Source organism: Lampetra planeri, chromosome 26 (assembly GCF_965212315.1).
Source record: "Lampetra planeri chromosome 26, kcLamPlan1.2.h2, whole genome shotgun sequence".
NCBI lineage: Eukaryota > Metazoa > Chordata > Hyperoartia > Petromyzontiformes > Petromyzontidae > Lampetra > Lampetra planeri.
Window position 1 is genome coordinate 12,940,616 of NC_136132.1, and position 15,090 is coordinate 12,955,705.

General features: G+C 51.7%; 1 long non-coding RNA gene across 1 annotated transcript in view; it reads right to left on the minus strand.

Moving 5' to 3' along the window:
- Positions 1-3,739: 3,739 nt before the first annotated feature.
- LOC144727777 (uncharacterized) overlaps positions 3,740-15,090 on the minus strand; it is a 43,812-nt gene continuing 32,461 nt past the window's right edge. Inside the window, exon 3 of the long non-coding RNA XR_013587446.1 lies at positions 3,740-5,339. This is a non-coding gene — a long non-coding RNA (uncharacterized LOC144727777). The remainder of the gene's footprint in view (positions 5,340-15,090) is intronic.

The following is a 15,090-nucleotide window of genomic DNA, read 5'->3' on the forward strand; positions in this document are numbered from 1 at the left end:
GGATCGCGCACCTGTAGTACACACGTCGTGAACGTGCGCGCACCCACATACAGCTCCACACGCGACACCCACTCTTTCGCCGCTCTGCGCCGCGCTGGCCGCTCACGTTACGATCGCGCACCTGGGGCACGCCGATTACGCACGCCGAGAGCTTACGCAAGTAACGAGCACACGCAAGCTCGCACCAAGCTAACAGCTTCACTGCGCACCGCGGTTCCGCACACGCGAGCGGGGCGCACGCCGACACGACGACTCGTCCCCTCCCGCACTCGCGCGTGCACGTCAACACAAGTATCGTACAAGGACGATTCTCCTCTCACACGGCTGCGTAGGCACGCCAACACACAAAAGTGCTCTCCCCGGGCGTTAACACACACACCTCCGTACCCGCACAATCGTACAGAGACCCCGGCCTCTACGCATACAACGACCACACACCCGCGAATGCAGTGCACGCTAATACCACGTTCAAAAACACCCAACAACACGGTTTTGTTACTACGCTCGAGATTTTATTAGCCCTACCTGGAACTAGATGTTAAGATCAGTGTGAGTCGACGAGGCTGGCCTATCCTACTTCCCCTGGACCTATTCCCTATTTATCGTTCACGAAATACTTTTACCTCCTTACTCACGGTTTGAGGCACTCGACGTTCCGTGGGTTTTCCTCGCTGCTTGCCTCGACACGTCGCACGGACGTCCGGAGGGCAGAGCTGGGGGCCGTCTTGGACGCGGGCTTCTCGGAGTAAGAGAGCGATTTCCCCTTTGCGCCCCCCTATTTATCCTCCCTACCTCAAAGGGATGCTGCGCTGAACAATCGGCTCGTGCACCTCGAGCCCGCGCACGGCGGTTCCGGGCGCTTTTGATATGCTAATCAGTGAGCGGCGTTGGCGGCGTACATCATAATTACTCCCTTACCCTTCCTAACAATGGGGCCTGCGCGCTCAAGCGTAATGATCCCAACCCTCCATGACTATGCGCAAGAGCCCCTGCGGTCCCGCTATTCATGCTGTCCCCTCCCTCCTTCGTCTGTCTCGTCGACCCGTGGGGGTGTGTGTGAGGGGAAATGCGCCTCAACCGCGGTGGCCGAATGCCCCATGCCGCGACCACACCATATTAAGGCTGGTCGCAGCGCCGCGGCGCAACGTAGCACGGGGGAGGTCGTCCAATTCCCTGATCGCCGGAAACCGTGAGAATTAATCCCGATAAGGGTTTCTCGGATAAAAACCGGTCGGTCAGGTGACCTTCCCTTCCAGCTCTATGGGGGGGGGGGGGGGAATGCGTGCGGGTGTGTGCTTATGTGGGGGGGGGGGGGTGATGGGGGGCGGTGCGGTGGGGGAAGCCGGGCAGCTCCCTGGCTCGGCAGAGCGGCCCCGTCGCTGTGGCACCACAGAGGCCCTGATGTCTATCAAACTCACTAACCAGGCTCCTTGTGCTTAGCTTTTGAGACTGGACGAGATCGGATGCATTCACAGTGAGTTTGCGCCTTCGTGCCCTCTGCTCCGAGACGCAATAAAAACTGGAAATGGAAGCAGTCACGGTGCGAGCAGGAGGAGTGCACGTGGCACAGAGCCCGGCTCTTATCAGATGCTGATTTTAAAGTTGACGACAGACGCGTTCCTCCTCCACCACAGTCATATAGAGACCCAGGGACACCCAAGAGGTTTTTGGAGGTCCTTGGGGGGGAAATGCCAAATGAGGAGGCCCTCTCGGGCCCTCTCGGTCCCTTTCGGATCTAAGGACTGAAGCAAACATGCCCCCCCCCCGCCAAAACTCATTTCTACTGCCCTGCAGAGACCCCCACCAGACGCACTCTGGCAGATCAGTACCTACACGCCCTGTCGAGTCCGACAAAATATCATATCCATGGGTTTACATGCACCCCAGGTCTCTCGTATAATGGAAATACACTTTACATTGTTTCTCAATGGGATGGTTATGGAGTTAATGTGTAAGTGGGTGTGGGTGTTTGTCTTTTCTGATTAGATTTTTCGCACCCTTAGAAGTCAAGTAAAAATTACCACTGTATTTACCAGCGATAGAAATACACAAGGGTATAAGTAATGGCCCAGCAGTTTTCGCACTCCGCTATGAATCTGGCAACCTGAATTTGATTCCCAGCCACAGCTAATATCAGTGGTGAGTGATGCCTGAAACTAAACTATAAACTATTTTCATTTTACCAGGTAAGGCCCACTGAGCTTTTTAGCCATATAGCTCAGAATCGACCTGACCATAAATGAAAGTTCAACGAAGTGGCTTATCATTTGAAATACTCTAAACGCACGTTTATAAATGTGGAGGGAAAATCAGGAGGACCCAGAAAAAAATCCACGCGACCACGGAGAGAACATGCAAACTCCAAATATACAGGTGTCAGGGTTGGGATCGAACATCACGAGCTCTTGAATACCAGGTCAGAGTGGCACCAGTGCTGGACCAAAAGTGCCCTGACCAGTGGTGAAAAATGGTCACATCTCCCACGATCGACATGGCAGAGGGAGGCCTTCCTCCATCACTGCATTGACAAAGGGCGACACCTATTAATGTATTATTACTATCGGGGCCGGCAAAACAGTGTTGAGACTCGCATAATAAATGTTCGAGTAAATGCCGTTGTATATTCGACGAATGCAACACCAACTTCATCCAATACAAATCTATTACTTTGGCCACGGAAACGTGGGCCCACGGTATTTGGATCGACGCGGGTGAAGTATGTAACTTCTCACGCTATCAGATGGTAGGTTTTGATTTATTCGTGTGAATGAAAAAGGAACATTCCTCTGGCACAGGCTCACTGATCAGGCCCCATGATGAGCACTCGATGCAGGCCCTTGCGTGTGCGGGATAGCGTTGCATCATAATAATCTCTCTTGTTTGTCACAGTCTCAAACTCTTTCAGAAGGGTCCAGCCACAATTGGGTTATTTGGCCAACTCACTGACAGGTTGCATTCACGGAGGAGGAAAACAGAACATGGAGAAAACCCATCATGCATGCATTGGAGGTATCGCTCAAAGCTCCGCACAGATGGATTCAAGAATCCAATGCTGTACGTACTGCCAAAGCTTGGCAACATGACGGCCCAAGGCAACAGAAGCCGGTATCCCCAGGCAACCTCCCATCCATGGACTCGCGAAGCTCAACCCCTACTTAGGCTTCAGAGATCCGCCGAGGTCGGCTGCATTCACGTTGATTTGGTTGCAAGCAACGCGCCGAAGCGTGCCGAATGTGAGAGGAATGGGGTTCAGGCGGCGCTGTGCAGTCAATTATTCCTCTCTATGGATTTGTTTGGCCACGGCCAGTGCCGGCATTTACACAGTGTTGGCGAACAAAAAGATGTGTGCCCCGAGGGGTGGCTCGGGGAGCTGTTTCTGTTTCTCCGCGTATTTCTCTGTTTATCTTTCTCTCCCTCTGTCTCTCTCTTTGTTACTCTTTGTCTGCCTCTCCGGGGGGGGAGGCGCCTATATTGCTCAGTCTCTCTCTTTCTCCATCTTTTTTTTGGGTTTCTGTCTGTTCCCCATGAACAATTTTGAAAAATCTACAAACAAATGTGTCCCCCCCCCCCACCCATCATGCAATGTCACCACCGTTGCACCATTAGCATCCTCGTCCACCACACTGATCGCTCACCCATCAAACCAAGCCGGACCTGCTCGCAGTGAATAATTCAATAGGGGGTAACAAAATAACTGCAATGCTCTCCGTTGTTTTCGGTGTCACCATGCTTTTTATTTTTAACACTGTTTTGGCCCTACTTCAAAAGGACCATCCACCAACAAAATTTGATAGGGTTTTAATCTGTTGAAAGATGCAGTGCTAATTATGAATGTGGCAAGTAAAACAATATATATACTATATAATGTGTGTGTGCTTGTGCAGCATCGCCAATACACTCCATTCATGTATTGACTTAAAATAACGTCCAGTGTGCAATATCTCCTTTGTAACAAATTACAAACTAGGCAAGCGCGTTGCGCTGGCAGGAGAGCACAAGAGGATATTCTCTTGGTCCGGTAGAAACGCCGCCTCCAAACTGAAGAGGCGAACCTCGCTCGTAGTGGCTTTCGTAGCTGCTCTTGTTATGATTCACAACACATTTGTTTTTTGGCTTAGGCCACCTACCTAATGATCGAACCACGTCTGTCTCTTTAAGAATCCTTCGCCACCCAACACAGATGCAATTGTCACACGGCGCACGAGCGTTTAGCGACGCGTCGATCATTATTGTCGTTTCAGCTCCACTCACCCGGTGAGTTCTCACAGCCAAATGTAGCATTTCTCTACTTACGTATGGCAGCAATGTGTTCGGTAGCTAAACGCCAATGTCCAGGTCTGCTGGCCATGGCGAGAGGGCTTCAGCAGAGAGAGTTCGTGTAAGGTCCAATTAAGCTATATAGCACTTTTGCAGAAGCAACATTGGCCACAAATGATAGCTCAATGAAGTAGATTATCATGATGTGGAAATTTATAGCAGCCAAATATAAAAAAACGCATGTTTCTAAATCTGGAGCGAAAACCCAGAAGATCTGGACGAAAAATCCACGCGACCATGGGGAGAACATGCAAACTCCAAATATACAGTAGGCAGCAGGGTCGGGATCGAGCCCACAGCCTCCTGTATACCAGGCGAGGGAGTTAACAGCTCGCCGCCCCTATTGCAGGTCGCGCCTGCAATTGATCTGCTCGACGCTCTGAACAATTTTCTAATTTCATTTGACGGGAACAACGTTTAAGCCGCAATGTCCGGGCGTCACCCGGTCACCGTGTGCGAAGCGGGAGTGGAATTATTGCAATCGAAGCTCTTTGCTGGGGAACTAGGAATATCCATTCTTACTCTGAGCCAGATTTTTGTTATTATTAAACCCATACGCACAAGTGCTGACCCAGTAAACGTGAAGTTGGGCCCACGTTGGCTCAACGTCAACCAGCATTGGCCCAACATTTTGCAAATTCGCACGTGAGCGAATTTGCACGGGCTGCTGGGAACACGCGTACTCCCTCAACAAAACACCCGCTCGCTTTAAAATAATGATTTGCTTTGCATATTGTCAAAGGTTCTTGTCTTGTGATTGATGCACGAAGCAGCGCAGAGGTCGACTCGATGTTGTTTTTGCTGACGCTGCTGCCGCGGGCGCTTTCCAATGCTCGCGTCTCTTCTGCCGGAGCGTATTGCGCCGCGTCTACATGAGGGCCCCAAAGCCATCCACAATGATGGCAGCGGTGGCGTTGGCAGCGGAGGCAGTGGAGCCACCGTTCGGCCCCGAGGCGTGCAGCTGCGTTGGGGTGGGTGGTTGAGGTTCAATGGAGTCGCCTGGCCGTCAGCCGTGAGTTACCCTAAGAGGGATTGACATATTTGTACACGAACAAGGGCCACGGTCAGCGGGACGGAGGCCCTCCGGGCCCTAGGCAGCGGGCGTGACAAGTTTCCGCGTCACTCACTCTGACGGCCACGTGGGCGAGCGCATCTGCGAGAAAGTGGCTCGTACATCCTCACTCAGTTTCATTACCCCCCCCCCTCTCCCATTCTTCTCTCTCTCTGTCCCTCGATCATCTATCACTGTCTCTCACACACAGCTCTCCCATGCTCATCACTCTCTCCGTTTCTCTATCGTTCAGACTCTATCATGGCTCTCCCTGTCTCTCACTGGGACGCGTGAGAAGAGCCATGAGAGAAATAGAGAGAGGGGGGACTTATATGAGTGATGTAGAAATGGAAAGAGCAATTTGACAGCAAGCCTATAAAGGCTGTTGAGGTAAGTGCTATTAGTGAACACCCATGAAGGATGGTACAGCACATGAGGGGTGGCAACATCCAGCAACATGCCCACCCATCTCGTGGTAATGTTTACAAGTACAGTAATACCCTGTTTTACGTCGGGGTTGCGTTCCTGAAAGGTGCGACGAATATCGAAATGATGCAATTCGAAGCAATGTTTCTCATAAGAATGAACACCACTTCACCTATTATAGTTCGCTTATTACCAATATTACTCCTTATTTGTTTTATGATATTCCAATACACGTGTGAATAAAATAAAAATGACCAGATAAATAAAATAAAGAACATTTTAGAGTTTGAATTGTTCTTACCTTCGGCACTGGGCTGGCTTCGCTTGCTGGGTAGGAAGTGGTGGCGAGGTGGTGACACACACTCGCTCACTCGTAGATCCAAACTAACACTCACTCACAGATCCACACACACTGGCTCACTCATAGATCCAAACTAACACTCATTCACAGATCCACACTCGATCACTCATAGATACAAACTAACACACTCGCTCACAGATCCATACACTCACAGATCCAAATTAACACTCACTCATAGATCCGCACACACAGAAACACTCACACGCTCACAGATTCAAAGACAAAGACTCACACTCTCTCACAAATCCAGATGTAAAGCTGGGCGCGATAAAGAAGTTCCGATATCGCACCCTGCTCGTCACTTCCCGGTCGGATGCACCGATCATTGTCTCCGCAGTATCGTCGGTGGTGGGTCGCTATTGCTTAGCAGCAGCTGACACGCTTGTGCGCAGGAATCAGCCACTGTTCATGCAGGTCCTCAACACGGCCGACACCCCCGTTACAATTCAAGAAGGGACCTTGTTCGAAAATGTCAGTCCCATACATTCGAACCCTGAGGCGCACACCGTCAACAATGTGCAATTGGACGGCCCGTCGGTCGGCGCAGAGGACACGGCATGGATAGACGCGCTCCTGGCACAAAACAGCGATCTGTCGGCAAGGGAATCAGGGGGGCTCAGGACTTTGTTGAATGACTTTGCAGACGTGTTCAGCCAGGGTCCCTACGATATTGGTTGCATGACGCTGATGGAGCACCACATTGATACGGGTGATGCGCCACCCATTCGGCAGAACTCCTATAGGATGGGTCCTAGCGAGAAGGAGCATGTGCGGGGGGTAGTGCAGGAGAAGATGGAGTCAGACATCATATCGCCATCGACGAGTCCGTGGGGGGCGCCGGTTGTATTGGTTAAGAAATCGGATGGATCCTTGCGTTTTTGCATAGACTTCAGGCGGCTGAACAAAGTTACTTTGACGGACGCCTACCCGCTCCCGAGCATAGACGACTCTTTGGATGCCCTAGCAGGAGCAAAAATCTTCTCGACACTAGACCTTTTGGCGGGATTCTGGCAGCTACCACTAGATGCCCAATCCAGACTGAAAATCGCTTTCAGAACGCCTCAAGGTCTCTTTCATTTCAACTATTTGCCGATGGAGGTATTGGTTTACGAAAGGAATGCGTTCTTTACAAAAAAACAACTAAATTTCGTGAATCGGACTGGCTTTTCTGATTAATTTACTCTGCTCATAACATAAACATATACACCGATGTCACTTTTCACAATACAACATTAAAACGGTTGAAGGAATGCAACAAATTCCCCTTTCAGGGAACTCCCCATACTCTATGCGTGTCGGAATGAGTGGTGGAAAGGTGACCTGAGAACAGGAGGATTTCTCCACAAATCTGGCTGTTCGCCTGATGTTGCTACTTGTAAATACTGGAGAAACGTCGTACTCAGATTATAAATGTTGTGGCTTTGCTCTCCAACACACCGGTGTGCTATACTAGTAACGAATTGGCATGTTCTGTTTACGTGACAACCCTAATTGGCTGTGTCGGGTGGTGGCGGGTTTAACGACACATTTACGCGATCTAACCCAAAAAAAAACTTATGAATCTCGGTCGCGAAAGCCTACTACAGTGAGGGAAAAAAGTATTTGATCCCCTGCTGATTTTGTGCATTTGCCCACTGACAAAGAACTGATCAGTATATAATTTTCATGGTAGGTTTATTTGAAGTGAGAGACAGAATAAAAACAACAAAATCCAGAAAAACGCATGTCAACATTTTTATAAATTGATTTGCATTTTAATGAGGGAAATAAGTATTTGACCCCCTATCAATCAGAAAGATTTCTGATTCCCAGGTGTCTTTTATACAGGTAACGAGCTGAGATTAGGAGCACACTCTTAAAGGGAGTGCTCCTAATCTCAGCTTGTTACCTCTGTAATGCGAGCGTAAATGGGGTTACTGCTGGACTCTGGCCCAATCACACGGCCTGGGGTATTGGGGGCGGAGCCCGGTATGGGGGGCGTGTGGGAGGGGCCGCCGTTCACCTCGGCTCCAATGGGAAGCGAGGTGAATGGAGGTGGAGCCAGCAGGGCAGTAAGGGAAGTCCGGATCTGACGATCCGGAATGGAGGAGTTAGGGTCACGTGGGAGAGAGGTTATAGAGGGGAGCCCCCAGTTGATGGAGTGAAGAAGCGGGACCACGTTGGGTGGCCGCCGCGCCATCAGCCACGTGGCTGATGGGGCTTCGGCACACCGTCGGCCAGCGGTGTGTGGAGCGGGAGAAGGAGCTGACAGAGGAGCGTGCGGGGCACGCGAGAGGAGCGTGCGTGGCACCGGAGAGGAGCGTGCGGGGCACGCGAGAGGAGCGTGCGTGGCACGCGAGAGGAGCGTGCGTGGCACGCGAGAGGAGCGTGCGTGGCACGCGAGAGGAGCGAGAGGAGACGCTGGTCCCTTGTCAGGACCAGTGGGGTGTGAGGACGAGTGGAGGAGCTGAGGAGGAAGCGTGTGCGCGGGGCACGCGCGAGACGACGCTGGTCCATGGAGGAGACCAGTGGGGTGCGGAGAAGAACCTGAATAAAAGACAAGCGGAGACCAGCAGTGCCTGACGGAGTCTTTTATTACACCTGTATAAACGACACCTGTTCACAGAAGCAATCAATCAGATTCCAAACTCTCCACCATGGCCAAGACCAAAGAGCTCTCCAAGGATGTCAGGGACAAGATTGTAGACCTACACAAGGCTGGAATGGGCTAGCAGCTTGGTGAGAAGGTGACAACAGTTGGTGCGATTATTCGCAAATGGAAGAAACACAAAAGAACTGTCAATCTCCCTCGGCCTGGGGCTCCATGCAAGATCTCACCTCGTGGAGTTGCAATGATCATGAGAACGGTGAGGAATCAGCCCAGAACTACACGGGAGGATCTTGTCAATGATCTCAAGGCAGCTGGGACCATAGTCACCAAGAAAACAGTTGGTAACACACTATGCCGTGAAGGACTGAAATCCTGCAGCGCCCGCAATGTCCCCCTGCTCAAGAAAGCACATATACATGTCAGTCTGAAGTTTGCCAATGAACATCTGAATGATTCAGAGAACAACTGGGTGAAAGTGTTGTGGTCAGATGAGACCAAAATGGAGCTCTTTGGCATCAACTCAACTCGCCATGTTTGGAGGAGGAATGCTGCCTATGACCCCAAGAACACCATCCCCACCGTCAAACATGGAGGTGGAAACATTATGCTTTGGGGGTGTTTTTCTGCTAAGGGGACAGGACAACATCACCGCATCAAAGGGACGATGCACGGGGCCATGTACCGTCAAATATTGGTTGAGAACCTCCTTCCCTCAGCCAGGGCATTGAAAATGGGTCGTGGATGGGTATTCCAGCATGATAATGACCCAAAACACACGGCCAAGGCAACAAAGGAGTGGCTCAAGAAGAAGCACATTAAGGTCCTGGAGTGGCCTAAACAGTCTCCAGACCTTAATCCCATAGAAAATCTGTGGAGGGAGCTGAAGGTTCGAGTTGCCAAACGTCAGCCTCGAAACCTTAATGACTTGGAGAAGATCTGCAAAGAGGAGTGGGACGAAATCCCTCATGAGATGTGTGCAAACCTGGTGGCCAACTACAAGAAACGTCTGACCTCTGTGATTGCCAACAAGGGTTTTGCCACCAAGTCATGTTTTGCAGAGGGGTCAAATACTTATTTCCCTCATTAAAATGCAAATCAATTTATAACATTTTTGACATGCGTTTTTTGGGATTTTGTTGTTATTCTGTCTCTCACTGTTCAAATAAACCTACCATTAAATTTATAGACTGATCATTTCTTTGTCAGTGGGCAAACGTACAAAATCAGCAGGGGATCAAATACTTTTTTCCCTCACTGTATGTATTAAACTGACATGGAGGTGTCACTGTTGCGCCGCAGGGACACCGTGACGCTGCCGTAGATGGACGCCGCAGCCTCCCGGGTGCTTCTTGTTTGACGGCCTCGTGGCGCGCGCCGTCATGACATTTCGTAAACGCCAAAATTCGATTTAGTTAATCGAAAAGTGGCCATAGCTTGTCAATTGCGTGAAGGCGAAATTTCGTAAACCGAACGTTCGTAAATCGAGGGATTTCCTGTATTGTCCTCCACAGTACAGTACTTTTTTATGCGCGACACAAAGTTGGTGTACACGGTGGGTAGAGGCGAAGGCTGAAAGGCGACAGATACGAGAGATGGCAGACGATGCCGTCAGCGACGTGAGTGTGGGTTGAAGTGACACAAATCAGGTCGTGGTATTTATAAATTGACGACGTATTTGCGAAACAACGTAAAAGGGGAGACGTAAATCTGGGTATGACAGTTTGCTGAATTTATTTCAGGCTGAGTATACCTATAGTTGGGCTTGGGGGATGTTTGACCATAATTCACCACGCTTGGCAGTGCAAATGTGAAGAGGGCGGAGTGGTGCCAGGACCGATTCAAATATCACTCACCACTGATGTTAGCTGCCGTGGCTGCAAAGTGAACTCAGGTAGCCACATTCTGTCGCACAGTACGCTAACCACTGTGTCATCACTCTCCAAAGACATGTCCCTTTTATAGGCGAAACAGACGTTTTGGTAGCAAGCACTTATAAGGGCAACACGGCACACGAGGGGTGGGTGGCCAATACCACGCCCAGCTGCCGATGTCTCCCCGGTGCTGATGTATCCACACTGCACCAGTGACTAATATAGGGCTGAGTGATCCTAGGGGAGGCCCAGGACTGGTTTGGATATTCGTCACCGATGTTCGGATCGTCTGATTTGTCGCCCACTGCGCTAACCACTGCGCCACCACTCCCCACAAATACACGTCCAATCATTTGGCTGTAGCATTGTAAGCACTTCCTCAGACTCGGCCCATCGCTACTGCCGCAGTGTTTGAGCCATGCAATATCCAATTAGTTGTTTCATCAGGATCTTGACAAATGACACAGCCGCTGACCTGTGAAGCACAGTGATTACAAGATTTAATTGGCCATTAACAGATTGAAAGCCCAGTTGCAGTGTGTACAGGTCATTCATGTCACCCTGTGAGTGGTTCATCTCACACATACTCTGGTGTTACGATTCATTGTTTAAAAAAATACCTCCACTTGCACCAACATACATTTATTCTTCACATTGCTGAACATGTGTTCATTTACAACTCTTTGCCAATCCACTGCTGGATTTGCCAATCCAATCCACACCCATTCATTGCACCGAAATACATTTTTATATTAATGTAGTGACATCGCTGGATGTCACCATGCTGGGTGCAGTGCCGGCCCGAGAGGGGAACGGCGTGCGGTGTAGCGACATCGCGGATACCACAATGATTTGGGTGCAGTATCGGCCCTAGAGGGGCCCGGTGAGCGCTGAATAATGGCACTAGATGGCACCAAGCTTTGCGTGCAGTGCCGACCCTACAGGACAGGGTGTGTGGGTGCCGGCTGAAGGATGAGGTTACGTTAGGTCATGGCACTCTGGTTGACCCGGGAGAACACGTGACCGGTTAAGTTGACAATGGGGCCCCAAGAGGGGGCTGGGGGTGGTCACGTGATTGGGACCCAGATCTTTCCTGAGGATTCTGGAAGGTGGACGTGGCCAAGGGCGGAGCCGGCCACGCCACAGAGAATATAAGCCGGGTCCCGAGTAGGACCAGGGTTGTTGTTCATCCTGGAAGGAACCCTTCGTCTACGTTCTCCGTTCAACGAGTCTCCAACACGTGGACCCGGGCCGAAGCTGTTGGTCCTGGTCCGCAGTAGCAGTTACGTTTTAACTAGTGTAGTTAGCCTGATGGTCACCACCATGTTAAGGGGAAACTTACCCCATGTGTTGGAACTGAATAAATGTGTTGCCTCCAAGTCTATGTCTGCGACTCAGTTAAACCGATTACATATCCACTATTGTTGTAAAATAGCTAGGAATGTGTAAATTAAATCCTGGTCAATATTGAGGTTTTTTTGTGTTAAAGGAAATGCAATTCGTTCTAATTAATCGTGATAATAAAAAAAAAATTGAAACGAAATATGCAGACATTGACTGACTTTTGCATCTCATCCATACCATGCTCAACAATCGCACTGCAAGTCAACTCTTTTTGCCTGCTCCCTCACTCTGCTTCAATTTTACTGATATTTTAGTTGCATCTCTCCAAAAATAGAATTCTGGCATTGCACCTCTGTTACCGTACAAAATGTAACCAGATCACAGTTGCAGCCTTTCAGTACACATAATACTTATTTAAACATTTTGCCTTGTAACTGCAGGTTTTACGATGAATGGCGTGGCCCAAGGATGTGCTGGCAAGCAGACGGGAATTGCTTCCTTCTCACCGTGGCTGACCGCGTTTGTTTTTTTGCGGCAAGGGCTATGGGTGGCGATGATGTCAATGCACAGCCTCGCGTGCGAAGGGGCCTGGGCTACAACTCGTGCCAAAGTGAAATGGGAGCCACGCTGCGTGCGAACGTCCCAGCCACGTGCTCTGGGCTGCTGCTGCTGAGAAGGGAGGGGGTGGGAGGCGTGTCAGACGAGATTGAGGGCCATAGGATAGGTCTGCAGTATCCGCATTGTTTTGTGGTGAATGCTGTGAAAAAGGTCACGTCCAGAAGCTGTCTCATCTCGTCTCAGGCGAACAGGTCCAAACGTATTTTTGCAAAATTTTAAGTCAAGTGGTCATGATGGCCAATGTCATTGATGCCACTGCACATAGCCATTGATTAATTCTGATTAATTATGGTAGCTGCTGTAACTTCAGACTCTGAACTCTAAGGCCTGCTCTCATAGTGAAATCAATATTGTAATGGTAAAACATGTAAAAATGAAATCCTGTTTAAATGAACATTCACGATACCCATCTGTTTATAACCAAGATCCACTGTTGAAAATTACACATTAAATTGCCTCAACCCCTGTTAGTGTTCAAGCAAGATAAGAGATCGGGAGCATTCCAGGTGATGCAGTCATACGCAGTAATAGCAACATAGTGCTGTGATAATAATAGCAACACAATTGATGATGCCTTCCCATCTGCCCTCTAAAAAAGTATGCATCCCAACGTCGTTCACCCTTTTCTGCACCGCAGCCAAAACGCTGGTGCTCAAGCGAGAGTTGCACTTATGCCCATTGCATGTGTAGGGGTCTTACGGAGGTGAGATGTGTAGGGGTGATATGTATGGGATCCTATGAGAAACTAGCACAGTGGGCGGGGCTTCGTGAGCACACGGGAGGGTGCTCGCACCGACGTCCGCAGATGGTACCCCAGCGGGGGGGAGGGGTTCGAGATATAAGGGGATGAGCCGGAGGGCTCGGGGCAGAATGTGGTGGTGACTCCTGAAGACTGAAGACCTGCCTAGTGAGAGCCCTGGTCTCCCCTGGAACGCCGCCCTTGTAAGGGCCGCGCAGGTCAGAGCCAGTGGCGTGGTCCTGTGAACCAGAGTCAGCACTCTGGGACTCCAGGCACCGTAGCCCGACTCGCCAGTGTCGGGCCAGATAGCCTCCCCTAGCCCGTTAGTGGAGGACTCGGGGGTAGGTTAGGGATAGCCAGGGTGTGTCCCCAGTTATCCGGGTGAGGGGGCCGCTACCCCCTCCAGTATACGTTGCCCTGTGCCGAGTGTGAAGTTATAATAAACATCAGTGTGCCTCAACCCCGGGTGTCGACCTGTGTTCGACGGTACTACATCTGGCGTCAGAAGTAAACAACGAACATGGACACGCGCCGAACGGCTCGGTCCGGGGTGCAAGAGGCGGAGGACACCGCGGAAATGGCGGCACCAGAGACGGCTGATGGGGGCAACGAGCAGCCGGTACAGAATGCATCCTTACCGGGGCACCGGGAGGAAGGGGAGTCGCTGCCCGACGGACTTCGGCTGGCGCACGCGAGGTTGGCAGAGCTGCTATACGCCGCTGCCGCCACACTCGAGACCATTACTCGGCTGGGGGCTGCGGGACCACCGCGGGGCGAGGACGGCCAATGGCCGTTGCGCCTTCCCGCCATTTCTACCGACGCCACTTTTGAAAATCCCGCCATCGCCGCAGCAGCTGCCGAGGGCGTGGCCAACCTCAACCTGGGGTCCCACGTCGGCTCTACCGGGGCTGCCACGTCACCACCTTCGGACGGAGCGTCACTATCTGCGCGACAGGCGATTACATCTGCCGTTCGTGCTGACGCTCAGCCGAGTTGCAGGGACAGCAAAGTGCGGGCCTCCACGGCGGCCGCTGCGCTACACCAAAGGCTGCCCCCGCTGAAGGAGTTCGTGGCTGAGGAGGGCGACTGGGGGGGATTTCAGCGGCGCTTCCTCGCGCATCAAGAAATGGCGGGGTGGTCAGATGACGAAGCCCTTTGCGCGCTACCAGCGCTCCTTGACGGCGACGCCCTCGCCGCTCTTACGTCCGCATCGAGGGACAAGCGCTCTACTCTTCAGACGGCGCTGCAATTGCTGGCTGGGGTCTACGGGCCTTCGGCGGAGTGTCGGCAGCGATTCTACAATCGCCAGCGGGGTGCGAAGGAGTCGCCCCTCGCCTACCGTACGAGCCTTCTGGCGCTGGCCAAGACGGCCTTCCCTCGCATGGATGACCAAGGCGTGGATGCCATGGTCTCCGAGAAGATCCTTCTGCTGGCGGACGACCTGGATGTCGCTATCGTTGCGCAGGAGGACGCTGAGATGGATTCCCTCCAAGCGGTGCGGCTCCTCCACGCTAACCTCCTGTCGCAGCGAAGGAAGGCCAGCAGAGCAGCGGCCGGGCGTACGGTGGCTGCCGTCACCCCACCGACGGAGGAGGTCTACGCCGCCGACTTCCGACAGCAGCAGCGGATGGGAGCACGGGCGGACCGGGATGGGTCGGTCCGCTCCGACCGCCTGTCTTCACCGCCTACGCTCCCGCGCTGCTATAATTGCGGCGTCCGGGGCCACGTCGCCTTGGGGTGCCGCTCCCCTCGACAGCGGGGGACGACGCCTCG